The sequence below is a fragment of the Balaenoptera borealis genome, assembly GCF_965194805.1.
Source record: "Balaenoptera borealis genome assembly, chromosome: 4".
NCBI lineage: Eukaryota > Metazoa > Chordata > Mammalia > Artiodactyla > Balaenopteridae > Balaenoptera > Balaenoptera borealis.
The window spans coordinates 110,478,685-110,493,564 of record NC_138861.1 but is presented as its reverse complement, the minus strand read 5'-3'; positions in this window follow the sequence as shown (position 1 = coordinate 110,493,564).

Sequence of the window (14,880 nt, the reverse complement as noted above, 5' to 3'; positions counted from 1 at the left end):
AGAGCAGAAAGCATATTGTTATCTTCAGACCTCAGTTGGATGGATCTGAAATAAATTTTGCCCTATACATAATACCTCCTGTATCCAAAAGTCATTCCTACCTCTTGACCCCCAATCTTATTCCAGATACCACATGGAAGTTCTGAAAAAGTTATACATATTTTCCTCTAGCTTTGTTTTCCACATATCTCTTAATTATTTTGGTCTATGATCTCATCGCATTTTCATATGTTTTGCATATTACTTTCTCATTAGGAGAATCCTAACTCCCTGTAGACCGAAACTCAGGCTTCTCGTTTGATAATTCAGTACTAGGATCTCTTGGGACCTTCTATCTTTATGCAAGCTCAAGCTCTTCTATCTTGGGAAAGTCCTTCTGGGGGCACTTTTACTCACTTCTATTTGGGGCTAAATAGTGAATGAGATCTGGGCTGAGCCTTGCAGCCAAAAAGTGCTGGCCACCTGCATACCCACTAAACAGTACCTAGTCCCTGTCTGAACTGGGTAAGATCAAGCTCCTAGCTATCACTGGGATCATCTTCAGTTTCCAAGGCTAACACTTTACCTATTAGAACTAGAGACCTACTACAAAATCACATTTTAACTGTTCAGGACACTGACATCTTATATATGTCTTATTGTCTTCTGTCAGGAGATTAAATCTGGGTACTGATTAAATCACCCATTGACTTCTGGAATATTACAAAACTGCTACATGGTTCCTTAGTCAACATGACTTAATACTACCCACTTTATACAAATATATGCCACAAGTCCATCTAAAAATACCATCACTTTTGTGTTGTCTTTTTTGAGTGAAAAATTGGCTGCAGTTTAGCACAAGACTGAAGTAACATGGTGTCCTTTATAGTAAAATTGAGCCTTCTTTCTCTGAATTCGTGAACCTGATTTCACATGAAAGAATCCAACGTGCCCATGTGGACAGTGCCTAGAAGAGCTGAGGGATCCATGAGTCCATCTTGAAGAAAAAGTTTTCCAGGACCTCTCATTCAAACTGCCTTGTCCACTTTTTCACTAATTTATAGCAGGCTCACTAGTAGGAATCACTGAGAATTGCATCACTATTCCCTTATACTAGAGACCATCTCATTTAGGCAGGGAAGTCTTTCCAAAGTGTTAAGCAATGAAATTGTGTCCCCATGAGTAGATAGGAGAAGGGAAAGACACAGCCAAAGAGTGTGTTCTGCCAGAGAAAGGGGCAAGTTAGGATACGTGGGTTGAAGCCTTCCTCTTCTATTTTCAAGTGCTGTGACATTGTGTCAGAAACTCAACTCTCTCTGAAATTAGCTTATTCAACACTAAAGCAGGGAAATTTATAAAAGAGATAATGAATTGAAATGCTTTTATAACTACAGAACACTAGATAAAGAGGAAATTATTACTGTCACATAGTCATTGTAAAGGTGCTGTGATAGATTCAAAGGTTAAGATATATCCCTTGAGAGAGGACTTTATATCTAATAGGAAAAAGTGTAAATTTAGGGCACACAGAGTACTAGGTTAAAAGCCTGGCTTTAGCTCTTTGGGCTAATGTCATCTAACTCCAAGCTTTCTGTGAAAATGAAATAATATATGTAACAAAATTAGTGCAGGAACATAGAACACGTTAGGAAAGCTCAACAGGTTATAAATAAATTAAACAGATATAAAATGTGTAATTTTTTACCATCAAATTTTTAAAAAATCAAATAAAAATAACTATATTTTAACCCCCTAAAAGAATATATGACATGGTCTCTTTCCATGTATTGGCAGTTCTTTTTTTTTTCTTAACATTATTATTGGAGTATACATGCTTTACAATGGTGTGTTAGTTTCTGCTGTATACATATACATATATTCCCATATCTCCTCCCTCTTGTGTCTCGCTCCCACCCTCCCTATCCCATCCGTCTAGTTGAACACAAAGCACTGAGCTGATCTCCCTGTGCTATGTGCCTGCTTCCCACTAGCCATCTATTTTGCAATTGGTAGTGTATATATGTCCATGCCATTCTCTCACTTCGTCCTAGCTTACCCTTCCCCCTCCCCGTGTTCTCAAGTCCATTCTCTACGTCTGTGTTTTTATTCCTGTCCTGCCCTTAGGTTCTTCAGAATCTTTTTTTTTTTTAAAGATTCTATATACAGGTGTTAACGTATGGTATTTTTTTCTCTTTCTGACTTACTTCACTCTGTATGACAGACTCTAGGTCCATCCACCTCACTACAAATAACTCAATTTTGTTTCTTTTTTTTTTGAGGATATTTGCATCTATGTTCATTATGTAGATAGGTGCCACATCTTCTGTATCCATTCATCTGTAAATGGACACTTAGGTTATTTCCATGTCCTGTCTATAGTAAATACAGCTGCAATGAACATTGTGGTACATGACACTTTTTGAATTATGGTTTTCTCACGATATATGCCCAGTAGTGGGATTGCTGGGTTATATGGTAGTTCTATTCTTAGTTTTTTAAGGAAATTCCATACTGTTCTCCATAGTGGCTGTATCAATTTATATTCCCACAAACAGTGAAAGGTGGTTCCCTTTTCTACACACCCACTCCAGCATTTATTTTTTGTAGATTTTTTGACAATGGCCATTCTGACCAGTGTGAGATGATATCTCATTGTAGTTTTGATTTGCATTTCTCTAATGATTAGTGATATTGAGCATCCTCTCACGCATTTGCTGGCAATCTGTATATCTTCTTTGGAGAAATGTCTGTTTAGGTCTTCTGTCCATTTTTGGATTGGGTTTTTTGTTTTTGTGATATTGACCTGCTTGAGCTGCTTGTATATTTTGGAGATTAATCCTTTATCACTTGCTTCATTTGCAAATATTTTCTCCCATTCTGAGGGTTGTCTTTTCATCTTGTTTAAGGTTTCCTTAGCTGTGCAAAAGCTTTTAAGCTTCCTTAGGTCCCATTTGTTTATTTTTGTTTTTATTCCCATTTCTCTAGGAGGTGGGTCAATAAGGATCTTGCTGTGATTTATCTCATAGAGTTTTCTGCCAATGTTTTCCTCTAAGAGTTTTATAGTGTCTGGTTTTACATTTAGGTCTTTAATCCATTTTGAATTCATTTTTGTGCATGGTGTTAGGAAGTGTTCTAATTTCATTCTTTTACATGTAGGTGTCCAGTTTTCCCAGCACCACCTATTGAAGAGGCTTTCTTTTCTCCATTGTATATTCTTGTCTCCCTTATCAATGATAAGTTGACCATATGTGTGTGGGTTTATCTCTAGGCTTTCTATCTTGTTCCATTGATCTATATTTCTGTTTTTGTGCCAGTACCAAACTGTCTTGATTACTGTAGCTTTGTAGTATAGTCTGAAGTCAGGGAGCCTGATTCCTCCAGCTCCATTTTTCTTTCTCAAGATTGCTTTGGCTGTTCAGGGACTTTTGTGTTTTCATACAAATTTTGCGATTTTTTGGCTCCAGTTCTGTGAAAAATTCCATTTGTAGTTTGACAGGGATTGCATTGAATCTGATGATTGCATTGGGTAGTATAGTCATTTTAACAATGTTGACTCTTCCAATCTAAGAACGTGGTATATCTCTCCATCTGTTTGTATCATCTTTAATTTCTTTCATCAGTGTCTTATAGTTTTCTGCATACAGGTCTTTTGTCTCCTTAGGTAGGTTTATTCCTAGGTATTTTATTCTTTTTGTTGCAATGGTAAATGGGAGTGTTTCCTAAATTTCTCTTTCAGATTTTTCATCATTAGTGTATAGGAATGCAAGAGATTTCTGTGCATTAATTTTGTATCCTGCTACTTTACCAAATTCATTGATTAGCTCTTGTAGTTTTCTGGTAACATCTTTAGGATTCTCTATGTATAGTATTATGTCATCTGCAAACAGTGACAGTTTTACTTCTTCTTTTCCAATTTGGATTCCTTTTATTTCTTTTTCTTCTCTGATTGCCATGGCCAGGAGTTCCAAAACTATGTTGAATAATAGTGGTGAGAGTGAGCAACCTTGTCTTGTTCCTGATCTTAGTGGAAATGGTTTCAGTTTTTCATCATTGAGAACGATGTTGGCTGTGGGTTTGTCATATATGGCCTTTATTATGTTGAGGGAAGTTCCCTCTCTGCCCTATTTCTGGGAAGTTTTTATCATAAATGGGTGTTGAATTTTGTCAAAAGCTTTTTATGCATCTATTGGGTTTATCATATGGTTTTTCTACTTCAATTTGTTAATATGGTATATTACATTGATTGACTTGCATATATTGAAGAATCTTTGCTTTCCTGGGATAAACACCACTTGATCATGGTGTATGATCCTTTTAATGTGCTGTTGGGTTCTGTTGGCTAATATTTCGTTGAGGATATTTGCATCTATGTTCATCAGTGATATTGACCTCTAGTTTTCTTTTTTTTGTGTGACATTTTTGCGTGGTTTTGGTATCAGGGTGATGGTGGCCTCGTAGAGTGAGTTTGGGAGTATTCCTCTCTCTGCTATATTTTGGAAAAGTTTGAGAAGGATAGGTGTTAGCTCTTCTCTAAGTGTTTGATAGAATTCACCTCTGAAACCATCTGGTCCTGGTCTTTTTTTTTGTTGGTAGGTTTTTAATCACAGTTTCAATTTCAGTGCTTGTGGTTGGTCTGTTTATATTTTCTATTTCTTCCTGGTGCAGTCTCAGAAGGTTGTGCTTTTCTAAGAATTTGTCCATTTCTTCCAGGTTGTCAGTTTTATTGGCATATAGTTGCTTGTAGTAATCTCTCATGATCCTTTGTATTTCTGCAGTGTCATGTTGTTACTTCTCCTTTTCCATTTCTAATTCTATTGATTTGAATCTTCTCCCTTTTTTTCTTCATGAGTCTGGCTAATGGTTTACCAATTTTGTTTATCTTCTCAAAGAATCAGCATTTCGTTTTATTGATCTTTGCTTTCACTTCCTTCACTTCTTTTTAATTTAATTCTGATCTGATGTTTATGATTTCTTTCCTTCTACTAAATTTGGAGATTTTTTTGTTCTTCTTTCTCTAATTGCTTTAGGTGTAAGGTTAGGTTGTTTATTTGAGATTTTTCTTGTTTCTTGAGGTAAGATTTATTGCTATATACTTCCCTCTTAGAACAGCTGTTGCGGCATCCCATAGATTTTGGGTTATTTTTATTTGTTTCTAGATTTTTTTTGTTTAGCTTCCTCTTTGATTTCTTCAGTGATCTCTTGGTTATTTCATAGTGTACTGTTTAGCCTCCATGTGTAGGTATTTTTTACATCTTTTTTCCAGCTTTTTTCCTGTAATTGATATCTAGTCTCATAGCGTTATGGTCAGAAAAGATACTTGATATGATTTCAATTTTCTTAAATTTCCCAAGGCTTGATTTCTGATCCAAGATATTTTCTGTCCTGGAGAATGTTCCACAAACACTAGAGAACAAATTGTATTCTGTTGTTTTTTAATGGAATATCCTATAAGTATTAATTAAGTCCATCTTGTTTAATGTGTCATTTAAAGCTTGTGTTTTATTTATTTTCATTTTGGATGATCTGTCTATTGGTGAAAGTGGGGTGTTAAAGTCCCCTACTATTATTGTGTTGCTGTCAATTTTCCCTTTTATGGCTGTTAGCATTTGCCTTATTTATGAGGTGCTCCTATGCTGGGTGCATAAATATTTACAATTGTTACATCTTCTTCTTGGATTGATCCCTTGATCATTATGTAGTGCCCTTCTTTATCTCTTTTAATAATCTTGATTTTAAAGTCATTTTGTCTGATATGAGAATTGCTACTCCAGTTTTCTTTGGATTTCCATTTGCATAGAATATCTTTTTTCATCCCCTCACTTTCAGTCTGTATGTGTCCCTAGGTTTGAAGTGGGTCTCTTGTAGACAGCATACGTATGAGTCTTGTTTTTGTAGCCATTCAGCCAGTCTATGTCTTTTGGTTGGAGCATTTAATCCATTTACCTTTACGGTAATTATTGATATGTATGGTCCTATTACCATTTTCTTTGTTGTTTTGGGTTTGTTATTGTCAGTCTTTTCCTTTTCTTGTGTTTCCTGCCTAGAGAAGTTCCTTTAACATTTTTTGTAAAGCTGGTTTGGTGGTGCTGAATTCTCTTAAATTTTGCTTCTCTTTAAAGATTTTAATTTCTCTGTCAAATCTGAATGAGATCCTTGCTGGGTAGAGTAATCTTGGCTGTAGGTTTTTCCCTTTCATCACTTTAAATATGTCCTGCCACTTCCTTCTGGCTTGCAGAGTTTCTGCTGAAAGATCTTCTGTTAACCTTATGGGGATTCCTTTGTATGTTATTTGTTGCTTTTCCCTTGATGCTTTTAATATCCTTTCTTTGTATTTAATTTTTATAGTTTGATTAATATGTGTCTTGGCGTGTTTCTCCTTGGATTTATCCTGTATGGGACTCTCTGCACTTCCTGGACTTGATTGACTAGTTCCTTTCCCATATTAGGGAAGTTTTCAACTATAATCTCTTCAAATGTTTTCTCCATCGCTTTCTTTTTCTCTTCTTCTTCTGGGACCCCTATAATTTGAATGCTGGTGTGTTTAATATTGTCCCAGAGGTCTCTGAGACTGTCCTCAATTCTTTTCATCCTTTTTTCTTTATTCTTCTCTGCAGTAGTTATTTCCACTATTTTATCTTCCAGGTCACTTATCCATTCTCTCCCTCAGTTATTCTGCTATTGATTCCTTCTAGAGAATTTTTAATTTCATTTATTGTATTGTTCATCATTGCTTGTTTGCTCTTTAGTTCTTCTAGGTCCTTGTTAAACACTTCTTGTATTTTCTCCATTGTATTTCCAAGATTTTGGATCATCTTTACTATCATTACTCTGAATTCTTTTTCAGGTAGACTGCTTATTTCTTCTTAATTTGTTTGGTCTGTTGGGTTTTTACTTTGCTCCTTCATCTGCTGTGTATTTCTCTGTCTTCTCATTTTGCTTAACTTACTGAGTTTGGGGTCTCCTTTTTGCAGGTTGCAGGATAGTAGTTCCTGTTGTTTTTGGTGTCTGCCACCTAGTTGGTGAGGTTGGTTCAGTGGGTTGTGTAAGCTTCCTGGTGGATGGGACTGTATCTTGGGTGCCTGCTTCCAAGCACCCTGAGTTCTGTTGAATGAGGCTGTATCTTATCTTTCTGGTGGGCAGGGCTGTGTTCAGTGGTGTGTTTTGGGGTGTCCTGTGAACTTATTATGATTTTAGGCAGCCTCTCTGCTAGTGGGTAGGGTTGTGTTCCTGTCTTGCTAGTTTTTTGGCATGGGGTGTCCAGTACTGGAGCTTGCTGGTCACAGAGTGGAGCCAGGTCTTATCGTTGAGACGGAGATCTCTGGGTGAGCTCTCACCGACTGATATTACACGTGGCCGGGATGTTTCTCGTGGAGCAATGTTCTGAATTCGGCTCTCCCAACTAATCGGCTCAGGCCTGACTCCCGGCCAGAGCACCAAGACCCTGTCAGCCACACGGATTACTGCATGGAGCCTGTCAGCTCCCAAGTACCAATTCCTTGCTCCAACTACCAAGCTCTGTGGCATCTGGTGACTCTTCAAGGAACTCTGAGGGGCAGCTCCTCAGGACAAGTGGTCCCAGGAACGGCTAAGGCCTTACCTATAAATTCTTCAACTAAAATGGGAGAGACTCTGCAGTTCTTAAGTAATGCTTTAAAGTAAGAAAAGTAAATAAATTATTTATAATATAATTGATCTACAATAAGTAATACATCTTTAGTGCTTACAGTGTATACACAGTTCTAAAGTTTTTTCATGTATTAATTGATTTAATCTTCACAGTAACTCTATGATAGGGAATATTACTATCTCCATTACAGATGAGGAAACTTAGAGAATTGTGAGTAGTAAGTTGCCTAAGACTCTAAAGTAACTAACAGGTAGTTAGCCCTCAGAGCTCAAGGGGAGTGTCTCTCTGGGAGACAGTCATTATCTAGGTGTTTCTGTAAGACCTGCAAGTAAGGCATTAATGGTCCTTTTTTCCAGACTATCTTTTTAAGGACGTTAGTATAGTGAACATCTTGGAAGATAGACATAGTGTTTCTCTCCAGAGCAAAGGACTTTTTGCATGCAGTTTTGAAAAGTAGGCGTAGTGTCTCCATCTGTAACAACGGGAATGCATGCTTTCTCTAACCTCAGGATTTCCCTCCTGTAATGCAACTTACTGTACACACAGGTGTCATCTGGCCCCTTCACATCACCTTATAGGAATTGGGTCTCAGGGAAGAGGTACAAAATTGCTGATGCTCGGACTACTGTTATTGCCATCTGTAATTAATACTTCTTCACCTTTGAAACAGGAGTCTTATGTCTTCTACTTGCATCCGTGAAATGCTGGCTGGCGACTCAGATGCTTCACGGTTCTTAACATTCTCATGGTGATAATAATTACAATATTACTGCTATTAAATATCCTTATTTTACATGTCTTTATTTTGCAGTATATGTTGGTACATATTTTTCAAAAGGGGTTTTAAATGTTAGGAGTTTGTTTGAAACATCATCCAGTAATTGCTCGGTATGTCGTCTTCGAAATAGCTATATATGTTAGCTTAGCTAAGACACTTTTAGAGTTACTTTACAATTATTTTGTCACAGGCTACTGTAGTCTTTATGCCTTGTCTTAATTAATCATCTAATTGTACTTAATTGAAGGTCACCACAAGTTATTTTAGATTGGGAGAAATGTCAGAAAGTTCCTTACAAAGGATGTGAAGGAAGCATATTTTAACACTATGTCAAAAAATAACATCAAGAACACTTTATTGCAAGTCCTCCCTGTCTTTCTCCAGGCATATTTAAAGAGTATCGCTTGCCCTCCACCCAATCAAACAAGGGTTGGGTGCAGGTTAAAGTTTAACTTGATTTGACAAGGCTATTGACTTTGGTACTCTGTAGAATATAAATAGCCAAAAGTAACATGAAGAAATGACTCCAACTATTTGATTTTTTTACTGAAATTTTAAAAGATATAAACATACTTCCTTCAAATACAAACACATTCCCTGCATATGTTAAAAAAAAAAGCACTTTGTAACAAATCAGGTTACTAAGTTTAGGCAAATATTGTTGAAGTTTGAGTAATATCCTAGAGACCTCAACCAGATTAAATAAATGCAATCTCCATATAAGTAGTACATTCCCTAGAAGCAAGACAAAATTAAACTTATTATGTAGAAACCTGTTACAACACTCCGATAATAAGAAAAGTGATATCTCCCATTTGTAGAGCTTCTTATAATTTTCAAAATGGATTTGCACGTGTTCATCATTTGCATCTTATGATAGCAATTATACAGCCTCACTTGGTGGTTAAGAGATCAAAGAATCACACAACTAATAAACTTGACATTAGAGCAGACAGCCAGGAATTCTGCCTCACCCTCTTTTCAATAGCTTATGCTACAATTTATATACTGATTTACACTTTCGAAGTCATCACTGAAATTATGCCATTCATATATGGTCTAAATATTTCACATATATAGTGATCAGCATATGTGGACCTACGGATCAAGGAAGAAGCAGAAGGAGGAGGAAAAAGTTGGAGTTGCAAGAAAATTGACAATAGTACAAAACCAAGTTCTCCTTCTTTATACCCAAGTGAAAGCATTATCTTTGACATAGCTCTTAGCCTCCATTACCCATGATATATTTTTAGTTCAACCTCCAAATTCTGTTAGAAATGACTGTTTCATTTCCATTGTCTTTATGTCTTTATTGTATTTCATGATTAACCTCCTGACAAGTTACCCTGCATCTAGCTTCTCCTTTTCCATTCATACATTTCTCCTCCTGTCAGTGTTACCTTTTTTTTTTTTTTATTCATGATCATGTCACTCTTCTCTCAGCCCTGTGTTTACTGCTGGGAAACAAAGCAGAATAAAATCCAAGTTCAGTTCTGGAGGGAGTTTGATGTGATTGGTTGACACTTAACAGAGTTTACAATGCAGTGTTATAAATACTATAATCACAGTCTCAACAAACTGTTCTGGGAAAGCTGAGAAGGAAACTATTGATCTTGTGTAGGGGTAACAAGGAAGGAATCAGGGCATAAAAGATATTGGCACTGAGTTACTCAAGAATAAGAAGAGTTTGCCAGATAGAAAAGGATAAAAACATGTCAGAGAACGAGTATTGTATGCCTGGGCTCTGCTGTATCCCTAGCAAGTAGATTTGTGATGGGGTTAAAATAATATGATAGCAAACACTTAGTAGTAATTGTTGGCACTAATCTAAGCATTTCACATGTATTAACTCATTTAATCCATACAACAATTCTATTAGATATATATCATTATCATCTTTTCAGACGTGAGAAAACAGACACTAAGAGGTTAAATGAATTGTCCAAGGTTACACAGCTAAAGTGTCAGAGCCATGAGTGAAGCACCAGCACACCTGCAACCCGATTGTGGAATCCTGACCCTTCACTGTCATGCTATAAGGTAACCAGGGAACTAGTAGCAAAGGATTTTGCATGATGTAATTAATAAAAATTCAATGATTTAACCACAAATGTAAGAATCAGGTTTCTTTTAACAAGACAACTTGGCAGGGGTGTAGCTGACAAACAAGAGGAAGAAATGTAAATGGGCAGAAGTCTTATTATAAGGACTTTATAGACAAGACAAGTAACATTACGGGCTTGATGGGCTCACTTTGGTGGGAAGGAAGCAGAGGGGGCTGATTTCAATACGTATTTAGGAAATAAAATCAATACCATTTGGGCAGAAAGTGGATGTGGGTAATGAGTGAAAGGAAAATTCAAGAACATCTTCCAGGTTTTGGTGTCTGTGACAACAAGGATGATGGCACAGTTTAAGTATCATGAAGAAGGATTCAGTCAGTTAAGTTTGAGGAATATAAATGTTGAAGGATCAGCAGGACATTCACATGGAAATTCTCAGTGTGAATCAAGCTTTTTTCTTTCCTTCCTTCCTTCCTTTCTTCCTTCCTTCCTTCCTCCCTCCCTTCCTTCCCTCCTTCCTTTCTTCCTTGCTCACTCTCTCTTTCTGTCTCTCTCTCCCTCTCTTTCTTTCATGTAGGTTGGGAATTTTGAAAATTATTCCTATACAGATATTTTCCTGCCTTAGGGGCTGTACTTTCCAGCTAAAATCTGTATCTCTCCATGCCTTACCAACATTGTAGGGTCCTACTGTAAGGAGGAAAGACCAAATTCTTTTCAACTGGACTGTCTTTGGGGTGGGGATCTGTCTTCTGTCACTTACTCATTTCCTCATTTAGATAGTAGAGTTACTCTCAGGAGAGCACAGTCTTCAAATAAGCAGAACTGCGCCTGAAAACCAAACATGTCACTTTTAGATGTCATTTAATATTTTTGAGCCTCAGTTTCCTCTATTGTAAAATGGCATAATAACACACACCTCGTAGTCTTCATTTAAGGATGAAAAAAAATATAAGATATATAAAATTCTTAGTTGATGTCATATAGTAATCACTCAATAAGTATTAGCCAGCAACCACAGCCATGCTAATAAGTAGTAGTGTACGCAAAATGTGTGCTGTAATGTGGTTATTAAATTGCTTTTACCAATTAACAATCATAATGTGGATTAAAATGCAATAAAAATATTTGTATAGAGATTCCCTCTGTCTCTATCACTCTGATATTATGTAACCTTCAAAGAGAAGTCCCAATGGAACATTTGCAAGTCTTTTTTCCAGTCTTTCTAGTTAGAATGACTTGCTTTCTCTCCTGCAGTCCCAGAGCAATTTTATAACACTTCTGTTACCATAATAGGCTAATTTATAATTATGCATGTGCTTAAAAGAGTCTTCTAATCAATTCTGAGCTCCAAAAATATAACGGTTATGCTTTATTCATCTTTTAATTCTCCAACAACACTAAGGATAGGGTTCAGTAAATGTTAACTTGATCTTACTGAGAAAACTGCTCACAACATATTAAAAAACAATAGGAATATTGCAGTGGCTTGATTGAGATCACTGTAACAGATGTATGAGTGAGTCTCAGGATCTCTTAACTATGCGCATGGGAGGGAGGTTTTATTTTTCTCAATGCATTCATTTGCATAGAGAATATTTGAGTCCCTTTTGTTTAATTCCATCTGAAACAAATGCCTTTTGTTTTGCTAAACTGGCAATATGTTGATGTTTTTCAAGCCTGCATTTATCATTAAACTATCCCAAGGAAACTAAAGATCAATGCCATCTCTTGGATATAAACACTTATAAAATCTAGAACGTTAAGTAGTTACTGTGTTGGGAAATTTTGTCATACACCTATAGGAAGAAAAATGCTGTTATATATTGTAGTTTATGCTTTTATTCATAGCTTGTGTGTGTAAGAGTACTAATTGCACTAATTATTTAAGGAGGTACATAGAATACATGTTTTATAATATTAGTCATCCAGTGTTTATATTCCACCATGTTTTCTTTTTTTTATTTTTTAAATGATAAACTAAAACATTAGAGTTTGCATTACAGTCTCTTTAGAAGAACAGTTCCAGTCCAATTTTCCTTTCTTAACCAAAGTTGTCATTAACATTTCATAATTTACATGTGCATCTGCACACGTGTACACACACACACACACACACCTATGACCAGCTTGCTATTGTTTGCAGAATATTGGAAGAGTGCAAAACAAGACTCATTTTTATTCTAGCTGTGGGAACTTGGAAATATTTTTTATCCTTGGAACTTGTTTTTCTCATCTATGAAGTGGGGAAATTGTGCTACCTACTCAAAGGATATAAGGATATCATAAGAATTATGAACATCTGAAGTCCTGTGAAGAGTGCATGTATTAAGCACTCAGTAAATATAGGTTCTCCTTAGTATAGTTTTATGTATATTTAAATTCATAAACACATCATTAATCAATTGATTTTTTAATATTCAACTTTAGTTTTGGAATCCTTTTAATGTTAACATCAAGGGGATAAAATAATTAATGTGTTATTTTTAAAATATATACTATTCTCTCACATGAATACATTGCATTTTACTTACTCATACTCTTTAATGGATGTTTAGAATTTTTTATTTAAAAAATCATTTTAGAAACAATGTTGAAATGAGCATAGATTTATAGGTTTCCTTGAGCAAATATGTAAGTTTCTCTCAGCTATTTATAAAGATGAGAAATCATCAGGACATAGGGAATGCGCATTTTATTTTTTTAATTAATTTTTATTAGAGTATAGTTGATTTACAATGTTGTTAGTTTCTGCTATACAGCAAAGTGAATCAGTTACACATATACATATATCCACTCTTTTTTAGATTCTTTTCTGATATAGTTCATTATAGAGTACTGAGTAGAGTTCCCTGTACTATACAGTAGTCCTTATTAGTTATCTATTTTATATACAGTAGTGTGTATATGTCAATCCCAACCTCCCAATTTATCCTTCCCCCACCCTTCCCCCCTTGGTAACCATAAGTTTGTTTTCTACAACTCTGACTCTACTTCTGTTTTGTAAATAAGTTAATTTCTACCATTTTTTAGATTTCACATATAAGCAATATTATATATTTGTCTTTCTCTGTCTGACTTACTTCACTCAGTAGGACAATCTCTAGGTCTATCCATGTTGCTGCAAATGGCATTATTTTTTCGTCTATATGGATGAGTAATATTCCATTGTATACATGTACCACATCTTTATCCATTCATCCAGACATTTAGGTGGGCCAAATTGCTCCCCAAAGTAGCTCTAATTAGACTACTCCCAATCGTGAATGAAAGTTTCTATTTCCCTACATATTGTCATTGTATGATATTATCAGACTTCTTAACTTTTGCCAGTCTGAAGGTATATCAATATACCAATAAGTATGCAGCTCTACCCACCATCAGAGCCTCCCATCAAGCCTCTTAGATAGCCTCAACCACCAGAGGGCAGACAGCAGAAGCAAGAAAAACTACAATCCTGCAGCCTGTGGACCAAAAACCACAGTTACAGAAAGATAGACAAGATGAAAAGGCAGAGGGCTATATACCAGATGAAGGAACAAGAAAAAACCCCAGAAAAACAACTAAATGAAGTGGAGATAGGCAACCTTCCAGAAAAAGAATTCAGAATAATGATAGTGAAGATGATCCAGGACCTCGGAATAAGAATGGAGGCAAAGATTGAGAAGATGCAAGAAATGATTAACAAAGACCTAGAAGAATTAAAGAACAAACAAACAGAGATGACCAATACAATAACTGAAATGAAAACTACACTAGAAGGAATCAATAGCAGAATAACTGAGGCAGAAGAACGGATAAGTGACCTGGAAGACAGAATGGTGGAATTCACTGCTGCGGAACAGACTAAAGAAAAAAGAATGAAAAGAAATGAAGACAGCCTAAGAGACCTCTGGGACAACATTAAACGCAACAACATTCGCATTATAGGGGTCCCAGAAGGAGAAGAGAGAGAGAAAGGACCAGAGAAAATATTTGAAGAGATTATAGTCGAAAACTTCCCTAACATGGGAAAGGAAATAGCCATCCAAGTCCAGGAAGCACAGAGAGTCCAATACAGGATAAACCCAAGGAGAAACACGCCGAGACACATAGTAATCAAAATGGCAAAAATTAAAGACAAAGAAAAATTATTGAAAGCAGCAAGGGAAAAATGACAAATAATATACAAGGGAACTCCCATAAGGTTAACAGCTGATTTCTCAGCAGAAACTCTACCAGCCAGAAGGGAGTGGCATGATATACTTAAAGTGATGAAAGGGAAGAACCTACAACCAAGATTACTCTACCCGGCAAGGATCTCATTTAGATTTGATGGAGATATCAAAAGCTTTACAGACAAGCAAAAGCTACGAGAATTCAGCACCACCAAACCAGCTCTACAACAAATGCTAAAGGAACTTCTCTAAGTGGGAAACACAGGAGAAGAAAAG